Source organism: Dromiciops gliroides, chromosome 5 (genome assembly GCF_019393635.1).
Source record: "Dromiciops gliroides isolate mDroGli1 chromosome 5, mDroGli1.pri, whole genome shotgun sequence".
Lineage (NCBI taxonomy): Eukaryota > Metazoa > Chordata > Mammalia > Microbiotheria > Microbiotheriidae > Dromiciops > Dromiciops gliroides.
The window spans coordinates 214,466,073-214,481,147 of record NC_057865.1 but is presented as its reverse complement, the minus strand read 5'-3'; the positions used below and the strand labels follow the sequence as shown (position 1 = coordinate 214,481,147).

At 41.1% G+C, this 15,075-nt stretch overlaps 1 protein-coding gene across 2 annotated transcripts in view; it reads right to left on the bottom strand.

The window, feature by feature from the left end:
* LOC122727656 (40S ribosomal protein S27-like) overlaps positions 1–13,746 on the bottom strand; it is a 50,777-nt gene extending 37,031 nt beyond the window's left edge. The window contains exons 1-3 of one of the 2 annotated variants that reach the window (XR_006353172.1): positions 13,650–13,746; positions 13,302–13,429; positions 11,587–11,752 (exon numbers count right to left, since the gene is read on the bottom strand). The gene's annotated coding sequence lies outside the window, so the exon portion shown is untranslated. Of the gene's footprint in view, positions 1–11,586; positions 11,753–13,006; positions 13,084–13,301; positions 13,430–13,649 lie in introns of those variants that run through there. The other variant, XR_006353173.1, reaches the window with a different exon arrangement.
* Between the last annotated feature and the right edge of the window lie 1,329 nt (positions 13,747–15,075).

The following is a 15,075-nucleotide window of genomic DNA, read 5'->3' as shown; positions in this document are numbered from 1 at the left end:
AGCAAAATTTCACTAACCACAATTTTGACCTGAATATCTTTTCTGATATTTCTATAATGGCTAACATTTCATTTATCCTTATAAATTAAAACTACCCATATTCTGGGACTTCAGTCACAATGTAAATATTTGATAGTTGCACATCATTAATATGTTGAAACTACATCTTTATACATTTTTGTAATAGCCAAAATTTTCAAATAAAATTCACTATTATATATTAAATATTTAAGTTTCCAAAAATCTATATTTTTATCACATCATTTTAAAAGCCCAATTTATGTGTAACAATATCCAGATTAAAATGTTTTGTCTAACAGGATTTCTGTTACAGTGGTCTCTCAAATTTCACAATATAAGAGAATTTAGAAATACAATAATAATACAAACAATATCATGTATTTAAAACATGAAACAAAACTTCAGATGACATCAATTGCATTTCCAAATTACCACATATAAAAATCATTGTTCTTATTACCTTTGGCATTTTAAAACTACTTTTAAATTTATTAGGCATAGAACAATTATATTCAATTTAAGAAATAATAGCAATATAGTGCTTAGCATTTGTTGGTCACTGTGTTAAGTACATTGCAATCATATTGTTTTGATCTCACATAAAACTTATTATTTTCCTCTTTACAGATTAGGAAACTGGGGCAGAGTAAGATAACTTATACATAATTCAATTTTTCCTACAATTTCCCAGCATTTTTTCAACACTTGTATTTGGGACACTGACCTGATCTGAGATGACAAGGTTAACAGAAGGAGAGGGTCTCTGATGAGAGATCTTTGGTTTAAACAATCTTTTCTTTTTTCATGTTCAGAAATATCAAGGAAGGGTTTGTAAGTGGTTGCTGTAAAGTACAAACCTTTACCAATTTTTTTTTTTATTTCTTTCTCTGGGCTTACTTCCAAACTAGTTGCCTTCCTTCATTGCCCTAGAACAATAAAGCTATCAATCTTCAAGTGAAGTGTCATCTACCTTTACCTTTTATAAAATTTAATCTTTATTTTTCCTTAAAACAAATTCTAGGGGCAGCTAGATGGCTCAGTGGTTAAAGCACCGGCCCTGGATTCAGGAGTACCTGAGTTCAAATCCGGCCTCAGACACTTGACACTTACTAGCTGTGTGACTCTGGGCAAGTCACTTAACCCCCATTGCCTAAAAAAAAAAAAAAAAAAAAAATTCTATAGAATGCTACCCCAAAACTTTACTAAAATATTTCAGAAAAGAGTGAGTTCCTAGAATGACCAAAAATCTCAGGAGTTCTCCCCTGTATTATAAAAATGATTCATCTCCAAACCTACAGAATCTTCTAAGATGTTTGAGCAGTTCTACAAACTTTAATTATCCGACTTTATTTCTATAATTCCAATTTGGCCAATGTTGAAATGACAGGGAAAAAAAAGTGTTTTGCAGGTTTTTCTTCTTATAACCTAATCTCCTGCAGAAAGCATAAAGTGGGTGTTAGTCCTGCTTACTGAGACAATTGCTTCAAGTGTGAAAGTTCATTAATTTTTCTCAGTGCCCTTAGAAGGTTTTCTGGTTGGCTGAACTTTAAATCTTTCAAGGTAACAGAATCTATGAACAGCACAAACATGATGCAGACATTCTACAAAGACACAAGGACAAAATGACAGGACACATACAGACACCAAGCTTGCAGTTTCATACAAACACCACTTAAACAACAAACACAGGCAGAATTCCACAAAGACAAATTAGACCACAAATTCACAGAGTGCACAATTACAATCTCATTTTAACCCTAACTTTAACTGGTTCAACAGAAAGCACACAGTTTGAAAATTTTAACCAGAGATATGCAGAAGCTAGAGGCACATGGTTTTCAAATTTAGCCATGCAGGAGCTAGAGGCACACATTTGTGTGCTGGTACACTGTTTTGCAAACAGAATTGAGTGTGCCGGCACACCTAGTTTGCAAATGGAACTGAAGTGTACCATGTACGTTGTTTGCAACCAAAACCCCAAACCCCCCAAGCCAGAGGTGTGCTGGCATGCCATTATAAAAGGATATCCATCTTACCAGAGTGATGAATCACCAAGGGGACTAGGGGTTGTGTAATTTAAGATTCTAATTGTGGGTTCTAATCTGTTCCCCCAGTTTTGGGGGAAACTGACTAAAATCACTGATAAAACGAGTTTAGGTTTTTAAGGGTTTATTGAAAGATAGAAAGAGAAAGATTGAGAACAGAATTCCAACAGCCTGGCATTCCTATCTTTCCTCAAATTTCCCGTGAAGTCCTCTACCGCCACCACCACCATCAAGTCAGGAACCCCAAAAGAGACCGACCTCTCTGCGCAGGCCCTCCTTCCTCCTTCCTGTCCCCTCCCAGAAAATGGGAGGCTCCTCAAGTTGATTGGCTGGTAGCCTTGATGGACAGTACCCATGCACAAATGTTACTTCCTGACGCCAAGGAAAAGCCATATGGCCTTGCCCTCTGAGGCATTCTGTTCATGGTGGAGCTTTCCTATAGTAAGACAGGCTCACTCAAAGGTGAGAGCTCAGAATGGATTAGAGCAGTTAGAAGCCTCGTGTACTCTCCAGACAAGGGAGAACTGGACTCCAGAGAAATCTCCAGTGGTAGCTAGTCCACTTCTGCTGGTTCTGGCAGGTCCAATTGGCCAGGTTCCATGTTTAATCCCACTGCTCTCACCAAAATGTCAACTGGATCAAAACTGGTCTCTAATCTATGTATGGCCAGAACAGCATAGACTAGGCCAGAGACAGGTGAGTCAGGAATTAGAAAGTTTATTTTCAAAGCGAGGGAAAAGGCTTACAAGCAAGGAGGAGGATAGACATACGTGCCAGGGCCCCATATATGGCTACTCAGTGAGCTGTAGCCCTGACAATGAGGGACCAGTAAGCATGTGACAAGTTTGATTCATTGCAGAATATTCCAACTTTGTCCAGTGTTTGTCCAGGGCCCTGGTACATGTGTTTATAGCTCCTCCTTGCTTGCAAACCTTTTCCATCACTCTGAAAATGAAACTTTATTTAATTCCCGACTCTCCTGTCTCTGACCTGCTCTGTTCAGCGCGACTGTTCACAGGTTAGAGGTCAGTTCTGATCAGGTTGACAGTTTAGATCTGATTTTGTTTTGTGTGAAAAGTGTTTTGTAATTGTGTTCATATAGTATCTGGGTTTGTCTTGGCAGGTAGACTCCCAAGTATTTTATATTGTCTACACTTATTTTTAAATGGAATTTATTTTTCTTTCTCATCTCGATGGGGTTGGAGCCATCTCAGCTACTAACAGACTTTTCTGTTTTTCCACTCTTCTACCCCTTCCTGTTAACTGTACCATAAGCACTAACTTAATTTAGGTATTCAGACAGCCTCATATCTAAAACAATATGCAAGTCATTCATGATTATCTTGGTCTAGTCTGCCTATTTCATTTTTATCATAATTTATTTTTGACTTAATGATGAACAGAGCACTCCAAAGCCTGGGACCCCAAAACATAGGACCCCACTTTCTAACCCTAAATGTAGCAATGTTAAACTGAAGAACCTCCAAGCTCATTCAAGCGGTTGTCACTGGATTATACAGACAAACCCAGCCAGTGATATACTCCTTTGGATGCTGAGCTATCCAATCACAACAGACTTCAGGTTCACTTCAAACCAGCTCACTGGGATGTAGTAGTTACATGTAGTAACTACTTCCTTAGCTCTTCCTTCTGAATCCAGAGGTGGCAGCAGAGAACAAGATGCCCATATGAAAAGGTTCACATTTAGGAAAGCAGCACTTGGCCAATTAAATCAGTTCTTCCTAACCAATAAGAATCATTCAGCTCAAGCCTTCTTCCAATGAAATCCTATTAAGTCCCATCATTCTAAGATAACAGCTATTTCCACCCCCTACTGGGTCTTCAGTTATGCACAGGTTCCTATTGGCTTCTTTTAAAGGTTTCCTGGTGTCCTCTTTAACAGCTTAAATGACAACCTTTCAATGACTCACCTTTTACTTGTGAATTATCTTTTACTTAAAAAGTTACAACTCCCCAAATTTCTTGTTATATTGACATTCTTTTTTTTTAACTATACCTCTATCTCCAACTAACATTTGTATGCAAATTAGTTGGCATACTATCAGACTCTTCAGCTCTGTAGTTCTCAACTTGGTAGTCTCTCTTTTTGGTGCCCTGCAAACTGTATTTCTTCACAGTTATGTTTCTCTAGTTTTTAACAAATAAATTCTATTCCTCTACTTCTTTATAGCATTAAACTGTTCCACACAAACAAGGCATCACCCCACATTGTTAACAAAAAGATCCAAATCCTTTAATACATACTACAGGTTATTTTTTTCCCTAAACTGTCCTAGTTCCAACTTAAAGCTGTTTTTTCATATACATATTTTCACAGTTTATAATAAAACTAAGTTCTCTGTCCAATTGTATTAAAACAGGGCTTCTTAAACTTTTTCCACTCATGACCACTTTATACCTGAGAAATTTTTATGGGACCTCAGATATATAGTTATATAAAATAGCTATGCATAACCTTTTACTGTTACCAAATTTTTTAGGACCTCCACATTCAGTTACATGACCCTATATGGGTTTTCAACCCACAGTTCAAGAAGCTTTATATTAGACATCAAAATGCTATCCCAGGGCAGCTAGGTGGCGCAGTGGCTAAAGCACCGACCCTGAATTCAGGAGTACCTGAGTTCAAATCCAGCCTCAGACACTTGACACTTACCAGCTTTGTGACCCTGGGCAAGTCACTTAACCCGCATTGTCCCACCAAAAAAAAAAAAAAAGACCAAAATGCTATCCCTTATAATGGCAGTATTGAAAATTCTTTATTAACAAAAATAAATCTCAGGGCAGCTAGGTAGCACAGTGGATAGAGCACTGGCCCTGGAGTCAGGAGGACCTGAGTTCAAATCCAGCCTCAGACACTTGACAACTTACTAGCTGTGTGACCCTGGGCAAGTCACTTAACCTCAAATGCCTCACCAAAAACAAAAATAATAAGAAAAATAAATATATGTCTCTTCCTTTACACCAAAACACCTTTTTCTTACCCTTCTGATCAACTCTTGTATATGAAAAATGACTTCAAGTGATTATTAGGGGTGAAAGTGAGGAGAAAATGTATTCTAGGTGTAGGGAACATGTTGCTTGTGCAAAGGTGTAGAAAGAGGAGATGGAAAAGGAATAACATATAATAATTCCAGAGGGGTGGGCTGGAGTTAGGTTATAAAAGCTTTAAATACCAAACAATAGTTTGTATTTGATTCTAGAACAGGGATGTGACATTGTCAGATCTGTGCTTTAAGAATATCATAAAACAGGCAGCTAGATGGCATAGTGGATAAAGCACTGGCCTTGGATTCAGGAGGACCTGAGTTCAAATCCAGCCTCAGACACTTGACACTTAACTAGCTGTGTGACCCTGGGCAAGTCACTTAACCCTCATTGCCCTGCAAAAAAACAAAAACAAAAACAACCAAGAATATCATGAAATGGGGACAGCTAGGTGGCGCAGTGGATAAAACACTGGCCCTGGATTCAGGAAGACCTGAGTTCAAATCTGGCCTCAGACACTTGACACTTAGTAGCTATGTGACCCTGGGCAAGTCACTTAACCCCCATTGTCCCACCAAAAAAAAAAAAAAAGACCAAAATGCTATCCCTTATAATGGCAGTATTGAAAATTCTTTATTAACAAAAATAAATCTCAGGGCAGCTAGGTAGCACAGTGGATAGAGCACTGGCCCTGGAGTCAGGAGGACCTGAGTTCAAATCCAGCCTCAGACACTTGACAACTTACTAGCTGTGTGACCCTGGGCAAGTCACTTAACCTCAAATGCCTCACCAAAAACAAAAATAATAAGAAAAATAAATATATGTCTCTTCCTTTACACCAAAACACCTTTTTCTTACCCTTCCGATCAACTCTTGTATATGAAAAATGACTTCAAGTGATTATTAGGGGTGAAAGTGAGGAGAGAATGTATTCTAGGTATAGGGAACATGTTGCTTGTGCAAAGGTGTAGAAAGAGGAGATGGAAAAGGAATAACATATAATAATTCCAGAGGGGTGGGCTGGAGTTAGGTTATAAAAGCTTTAAATACCAAACAATAGTTTGTATTTGATTCTAGAACAGGGATGTGACATTGTCAGATCTGTGCTTTAAGAATATCATAAAACAGGCAACTAGATGGCATAGTAGATAAAGCACTGGCCTTGGATTCAGGAGGACCTGAGTTCAAATCCAGCCTCAGACACTTGACACTTAACTAGCTGTGTGACCCTGGGCAAGTCACTTAACCCTCATTGCCCTGCAAAAAAACAAAAACAAAAACAACCAAGAATATCATGAAATGGGGACAGCTAGGTGGCGCAGTGGATAAAACACTGGCCCTGGATTCAGGAAGACCTGAGTTCAAATCTGGCCTCAGACACTTGACACTTAGTAGCTATGTGACCCTGGGCAAGTCCCTTAAACCTCATTGCGCCCCCCCCCACACACAAAAGTTATTCAAAGAATATCATAAAATGGAATATTGTGCTGTAAGAAATAATGAAAGTGATTGATTAAGACAAATCAGAGAATACTTAATAATAGTAACATTTAACATATATGTATGTGTGTGTGTATATATGTATATATATATATATATTTAAAGTCTGCAAAACACATTATGTGTATTATCTCATTTGGTAATCATAACAACCGTGTAAGATAGGTACTATTGTTGTTATCCTTATTTTATGGATGAGGGAATTGAGGCTGAGAGAATTTAAATGACTTGTCAGTGTAGGGGAGATGTTACTCTTTACCACACCCAGTTGTGAAATCTTATTTTGACCACCTACTCCTACCAGGACCTATGGTGAGTAGGTTGATGCTAGAAATTCTCTTAAGGTTTTAGGCCTATGAGGAGTCTTCAGTTTGGGAGGTCATGACTCCTAACAAATGTTTTTCTAGGTCTAACTACAGGCACTATTTAGTTAGTGCTGGGAATGCAAACAGAAGCACTCACTGGAAGGACTAAGCCACCAATACTATCCTTTCCCAAATAAGGGTGATGGAGACAACTATTCATATACAGCGCTTTCTCTGATTCTGCCCCAGCTCCTTTAGAATGATTTTAGGTGAGAATGGGAATAAGAGGACCACAAAATTACAAATCTGGAGCTAGAAGGGATTTCAGCAGTTATCTAACCAAACCCAATCATCTTACTGGGGGGAAATCAAGGTCCAGAGTCACACAAATAGTCTGTATCAGAGGTGGAATTCAAATCCATGCCCTTTATCACAAGAGTCCATAGGGCCAGGGGTAGCTAGATGGTGCAGGGCCCTGGATTCAGGAGTACCTGAGTTCAAATCCGGCCTCAGACACTTGACACTTACTAGCTGTGTGACCTTGGGCAAGTCACTTAACCCCCATTGCCCTTCAAAAAAAAAAAAAAAGAGTCCACAGGGCCCCTTCCCCCTGTACTGGGCTGCATGAATGAATTGCCTTGTGCTTATGAGGTCATGGTTGATATCATACAGAGACTAGATTGGGGTGGGGTAGGGATAGGAGCAGGGGAGGAAAGGCTTAAAGGTTGGGGGTTAGGAATGCAGCCTTGGGACTTCACCTAGGTAAAAGAATAAACAACGATTAAACCAGCTTCTGAGGCCCGGATTTTAGACTATCTCTGATGGGGAGAGAGGGCAGGACACCTCCAGTGATTTTTCCAGTTTTTTGCCTGGAAATACTCAGTGATCCAGGAACTGTTTATTGTCCCAGCAGGTTTTGGGGGCAGAAGTAGACCCAAGAGAAATTTCTTAAGTGAGGAATGAGCTTGAAGAGACCCAGTGTATCTGTGACTGTATTCTGTGGAGCCTCCTGAGGACACAAGGCATCAGAAAGGTCCTAGCTGGGGTAGGGGAGCCCAGGACTGTTTGGAAAGGCTTTGTTTTTGTTGTTTTTGCTGTTCCTAAGTGTGCAAGTCTTTGTGTAAAAGTTCTTCATTCTTGGTGAAAGTGAGGCTGACCACCTACCTACCCATTTCCTTTCTACTTCTTTCCTCCTTTTTCCCCTCCCCCACATCCCCAGTCTCTGGGGATCCCAGGATCTTGCTTTGTTCTTTCTCCCTACAGGTTCCATTTGCCCATCTGCCTGTTCTCTGGTATTTCTGGACCATTTGAACTAAGGATAGGGAAATATTCCATGGCTCATGGAGCTGTCTTTCTTTACTGTCTCTATCCTTATAATTCATATACATACTGTGGTAATGTTCCAAATACAAAAGGATCTCTGACCTGGTACCATCCACCACCTAGGTCTTAGGAAGATGCTCACTCCTCATGAATCCTTATCCCTCAGCTCCTGGGACCCACTGGGCTTTCAGCCCACAGGGTCCCAGAGTTCCTTCTCTCTATCCAGGGATCAATGGCAGAGCAAACAAGGAAGGGGACAGGAGAGTCCCCCAAGGTCAAGAAAAGGTATGTGTTCTGCACTAAGGGCAAGGAGGGGATGGTGTGGGAGTGAACTGGTCTGTGGGGAGTGGGATTCTCCAAGATACCTTTGTCTACTGCTCCCCATGAAGTAGAAATACTCTCCCTTTCTCACTAGCAAAGCCTAGACAGGCCCCTGCCTTCTAGTTGAGAAGGGAAAAATCTAATCCCCACCTTCCTCAACTTCCTTACATCTAGAAAAGTAAATTGACATGTTTATTCTTCCTGAGAAGTGGGGGGTTCTATTTCCAATACTACCAAGAGATATCAAGGGGGAGGAGAGAACTGGAAATGTGCTTGTTCATGCAGTCCCCACCACAGAGCCAAAACTACTTCTCGCCTCGGGATTAAGAGTAGGGTGTAGGGGCAGCTAGGTGGTACAGTGGATAGAGCACCAGCCCTGGAGTCAGGAGTACCTGAGTTCAAATCCAGCCTCAGACACTTAACACTCACTAGCTGTGTGACCCTGGGCAAGTCACTTAACCCCAACTGCCTCAAAAAAAAAAAGAGTAGGGTGTAGTGTGGGGGAGCAGAGCCTGAGACAGCTACCAAATCTGGGATCATGAGGCAGTCTATGGTAAGTGACAAACAAGCAGTACAGATTACAAGTGCTATAAATGTAAAGGGAGAGAAAGAATACTGTAGTCAGAGAAGACTTTGTGGAAGAAATAGGACTTCTTCTGTGCCTTGGAAGATGGAATGTGTTTGAAGAAAGAACTGACAAGACTTAGTGACTGACTGGAGAACCATAGAGAAAGGCCAGTCAGACTCCTGCAAAGTCTCAAGTTTCAGTGCCCTGGCCAAATTCCTGGACTCCAGGGGAACTGGGAAACAGTGAGGAATGATGGAGCTGGAGTAGAATGGGGGCTTCTTCCTGTTCTCCCAGGGCTCCTTCTTTTCTTCACAATAGGAAGCTACTTTGTCTAAGAGTATGAATTCTCTTCCAGTCATCTACAGGATCATGTGGACAAAATAGTAAGTAGATAAAAGAGCCTATAAGCATGATGTAAACATTTCCCATAGAATCTTAGGAAAGACATATAACCAGTTTCTCTGGGCTTTAGCTGCCTGGTCTATAAAAAATGGGAAAGGTAGTGGTGGGAGGAAGGATTTAAATGATCTCTAAGGTCCATTTCAGGTTTTTGTTTTGTTTTGTTTTTTGGTGAGGCAATTGGGGTTAAGGGCCCAGGGTCACACAGCTAGTATGTGTCAAGTGTCTGAGGCAGATTTGAACTCAGGTCCTCCTGACTCCAGGGCCGGTGCTCTATCCACTGTGCCACCTAGCTGCCCCTGCACCTTTCAGTTCTAAAATTCTAGAATTCTATTATCTTTCACACATACCTTCTGACTTTCACTCATACATATACACATAACATAGTAACAAGTGTAGGGGTGACTAGAGGTTGGCCAACATTTCAAGAGATTCATTTCCTCCCTGCCTCAGTCAAGCTTACCTTCCACTGCCATTGCCACCATCTTGTCCCTTCTGCTGCTTCCTTCCCACCTAGCATGACTGCACTAGGTGTGGACTACCCTCTCCAACACTGGCCCCAAATGAATTTTCCCCAGGAACCAGAATTTGGCGTTACAACTCCTCTCTCAAACACATAGTAGTCTCTCTGTCTCAGTCTCTCTCTTGTCTCTCTCTGTCTCTCTATCTGTCTCTGTCTCTTTGTCTCTGTCTCTCTCTCCCCTTCCATCTTTCCCTTTCCCTCATTCCTCCTCTCTCCCACTTACTCTCATTCCTTTTCTCACTCTCTGACACAAAAAGTCACAAGTGTGTATGTCCTGACTTCCACTCTGTCCCTTATCCAACTTGATGAAGCAACTTCCTGTTCCATGTTTATGGGTTGTCAGGTTTAGACCAGGGCCAGGTTCCAAGGGAGGGAATTCTTCTTAACCCCTTAGTCTGATTGCTCCTTTCCCTGAGAGACTTCACTAGATAAGAACTAGAGCTTGGAAAGTGAGCACTGACTGGGAGGGTGGAATGCACTTGGGAAGGGCATGCAGAAACTACTCCCTGGGCTGAGACATTATGGATAGGTGGAGCTAGGGTTGAGACTTAGATGGATGGATGGATGGATGGATGGATGGATGGATGGATGGATGGATGGATGGATGGATAAATAGATAAGAAGAAGGAAAGAAAAAGAAAGAATCAGAAGGATGGAGAGAGGCAGAAAGAAATTCAGGATGGACACACTGATGGATGGATGGTTAGATCAATCGATGGATGATCAAATCCTGATTATCTCCAAATAGAGACTCCCTCAGAACTGGGAAATCAGCTCACCCTTGTATAAAATGGTGGTTTGAGACAAAATCTTCATAGCTCTGGTCACTGCTTCCTTCTGTCCTCCCAATATCCCCTTAAACTCTCTGTTCTGCACTCACCTGAAGTAATGTGACACTTTCCTTTGCAGCTGCAACAATACCACCAGGAGGTCCAGAGCAGAGATGTGAGCCTCCCTGAAGCATATCGCTTATTCTACTCCCATCCCTTATGTTCCCTCCTGCTCTTTTCCCACCTCCTAGTTTTCCCCAGGGCCCTGGAGACATCACAACTTTAGCCCGACCCTACCACTTACTAGACTTCTTTCTTATACTTCTAAAGAATGCCTTCTGGAGACAGTGAAAAGCCCTCCACTCCCCCTTTTCTCATAGCCTCCTTAGTTCTAGCCTCTGGCAGCCCAGAATACTTGGCCCAAGTTTGCTCCAGGTTGCCCCAAGTTAGTTTGTTCTGGCCTTGTTATCCACAATACCTTCCATGCTTTTCCTTCCCCAAGCTTGGCCCCTTTCCATCCCTTCCCCTCCTTCTGCCAAATGTCCTCCCCAACCCTATAGAGAGGGCTGCCCGATGGGCTGTGGTGCTATTTCTGTTGGTGTTTAGGAAAGAGAGGAGCAGTTGTGCCTCAAAATGTGAGTAATGCCTCTTCACCCCTTCCCCCAGCTCCACAAATCCCTAATACACAGAGGTGATCAAGGAGCACATTTTGGCGGGAGATAAATGGGAGCAACATTTGGGAGAAATCTGCTTGGTTTTGTGAGACTTGGCATTTGCTGCTCAGGATGAAGGTCAAGCTCACCAAATCCCAGAGGGGTTAAGCATCCTGGGAGGCAGGGGTCTAGATCGGTCCTTTGTTAGAGATGAAGTATGGAGCTATATGACAGAGGCAGCAGGTGGGAAACATGAGGGACTTGTCTCCTGTTCTACATTAGGCTCATGCCATCCTTTTTTCTTCTAGCAAAGACCTGGAGGAGAAAGTGAGAGCACAGGTGAGTAGGGACTCTCATCACTTTGAGGGAGTCTCATGCCCCAGGGAAGCAAGAAGGAGAAAGTAAAGCTTTAATTAAGTCAAACAGTTCCTAGAAGGTACAGGTATGGACAGTTTGGTACTTTCCATGGTGGAGACCATGGCTAGTGTATAGTGTAGCTGCTGAGATTAAACAAACTTCTTCCAACACTACATCTTCCTCCTTTCCCCTCCCCCTCACATCCTCCCCTCCTTCTCCTCCATAAGAAGATGTGTGTAAAACATTTCAAAACATTTAGATAGCAATTTTAAGCCTTGCAAAGCACTTTATAGATGTTATTTCACATTATGATTATTATGATGACGATCCTCATTTTCTAGATGAGGAAAGCGCAAGGTCATAAAGCTAGTGTCTGAGGCAGATTTGAACTCAAGACTTACTGACTCCAAGTCCAACATTCTTTGTGGATCATAAATCAGTTATCATTGTTAGTATTATAATAATTTTTTCAGGGATAGTGAGGTAAGGGAAATGGAACCTAATATAGTTAGGCTTTCATATGGTCCTGTGAACTCCCAATTAACTGGACAAGTTGCTCACCAAGACCCACAAAGGGAAAAGGTAGAATAAGTTGAAAATGGCTTAGCTGGAGTGGGAGAGATTTTGAAGTGACTTAGCATGACTACTCAGTTCCAAGTAGTTTTATTTTAGAGATTCTCTGATTAAATCCAGGATTCAAGGGGAGCCCATGTGATTTTCCTTAATCCTATCTTCACTTCAACAGGATACCCAGCTGATGATGGCCAGAACCAAATGGGTCCAGGTAAGTATGGAGGACTATGGTATGCATGTATGTGTGAATATGTGTGTACATCTGCATATTCAGGAAGGAAGTGTCTATTTCAGGAATATCCCTCTGCTCCCAACAAGTCCTTAACCCTCTATCCTCACCCTATCTTCTCAATTTCTTAGGGAGAATCCAGGAATTCTGTCTAGCCCAGAGATTAACCTTTTTGTATCTTGGATCTTTTAGTAGTCTGGTGTGGAGCCTATGGACGCCTCATAATAATATTTTAAGTGTATAAAGTAAAATATGTGTAATTAAAAGGAAAACGATTATATTGAAATGAAGCTATCAAAATATTTTAAAAAACAAAACAAAAAGAAGTTCACTGACCCCAAGATAATTATTTCTGTTCTAGGCTCACAAAGCTATTACAAAATGACCTTGACGTTTGTAGTTTTAGGGTTCAGGAATTAAATTGACTTCTAATTAAATGTAGTATGTCATGGTCTCTCATCTCGATCCTGCACAGTTTGTAATTTTCCTGAAATTCAAGATGGCAGTTTATTTAGTATTCAAAATTTTATATGTATGTGTATTATATGTACATGTGTATATATGTATGTATGTATATCCACATATATACCTATACATACATACACACATACATAAATCTCCATTTGTTTCCAACCCTTTTAAGATTAAAAGTGTGAAAATTAAGTAAATTAAAAGTAAAATACTAATTTCAAAATTAATACTTACCTTCTGTAACTTAGGCTCAAAGGCTATCCAGGTAGCTTCCCACTGGTTCTTCGGGCTTCTATAAAAACTTTTAGTAATACAGCACTCTGTTCTTCTTGCTCCCCAAATTCATCAAGAGAAGCTAATATCTGATAAAAAAAAGTTTCACATTAGAATTCACCATCATTCTGTAACAGTCTGCCAGGGGCCAACCAATACATGCCAGTGGTTGAGGGGCAATACAATCTACATGGGAAGAAAAGTCTAAATCAGGATTTGAATAATGACAACCCAAAAGCCAGACCATATCAGTTCCAGGATTTCTTTGATGCCAAGGTCCAAGAGATTAAGATGAAAGAAACTACTTACACTTACACAGGTAGAGATTCAGTCTGCGAAGTTAGTGTGGGACAGGATGTGTAATAGGAAGTGAGCATTTTTATGATTTGACCCATCTCTCCAAAGCCTCAATCCTTCTATTCCAGCTGTATTTGTTGTGTTTGGCATAGACACTGTGGATGTGGCCAGGTCCATTGTTTGTCTCAAAGGTCAGAGAAGGGAGAAAGTCTAGCAAGAGGTGACAGTGTTTGACGGATTATCTTTGTTTTCTGGTTTCATGGCAAGGAGTAGAAGTACTTCCTTAATATTATTGGAGTCTGTGAGAAGCATAATGCCTACCTCTAGTCAGGTATTAGGGAAAGCCTGGGCTTTGGCCTGTTTTTCCAAAAGTTGCTGCTTTACAGAATCAGTCAGTTCAGTCTAAGCATTAACCACTTCCTTCTTTATCAGGAACATCTCTCTTTTTGGTGGTGGTGAGGGGGGGTGTTTGGGAAGGAGGGTTAAGTGACTTGCCCAAGGTCACACAGCTAGTTAAGTGTCAAGTGTCTGAGGCTGAATTTGAACTCAGGTCCTTCTGACTCCAGGGCAACTGTTTTATCCACTGTGCCACCTAGCTGCCCCCAGGAACATCTCAAAGCACTCTCCCCTCTCCCAAGCAAGGCCATTCTTAGAGCAGTGCCCTTTGGCCAGAGAGCTCATTGTTTATATAGGTGGTTGCAGACGAATGTAGTATGATTCAGGTCACTTTGGGGAACTCATCTGATACAAGCTTATTAAGATACCATGCTGGGGCGGCTAGATGGCGCAGTGGATAGAGCAATGGTCCTGGAGTCAGGAGTACCTGAGTTCAAATCCGGCCTCAGACACTTGACACCTACTGGCTGTGTGACCCTGGGCAAGTCACTTAACCCCCATTGCCCCACACACAAAAAAAATTAATAACAAAAAAGATACCATGCTGTAGTTTGGGAGGAAGGTATATCACAAAGATGCCATCAAAGTGTTTCAAAAGATTAGTCTTGGTCAGCGTCACTATCCACTGAGAACTTTCTCAAACTCTTTTGATTCTCTAGAAAAGTAATATGAAATCAATAGCCTAGGCTTGACTCTTTGGGTCACTTGGGTGATATATCTTATATATCTTATAACTTCATGTGATTTGTTTCTCCATTCCTGATACCATCTTCCCAGTGATCTCCATGAAATCATAGTAAGTGCTATCACAGGTTTGGGACTCAGGACTATGAGTCAAATCAGTCCTTTCATTCCTTAACTTTATTGTCCAATTTCATCAATTCTGTCAGCTCTGGGACAATTGTCATACACGACTTCATATCTCACTCATTATGGCAAATAATAAAGATTTTGGTAACAGCTCTACTTCATTTATTATAGGATGTCATTCTCTAGGAATCCCAATTTACTGGAGGCAGGTAGGTGGTACAATGGACAGAAT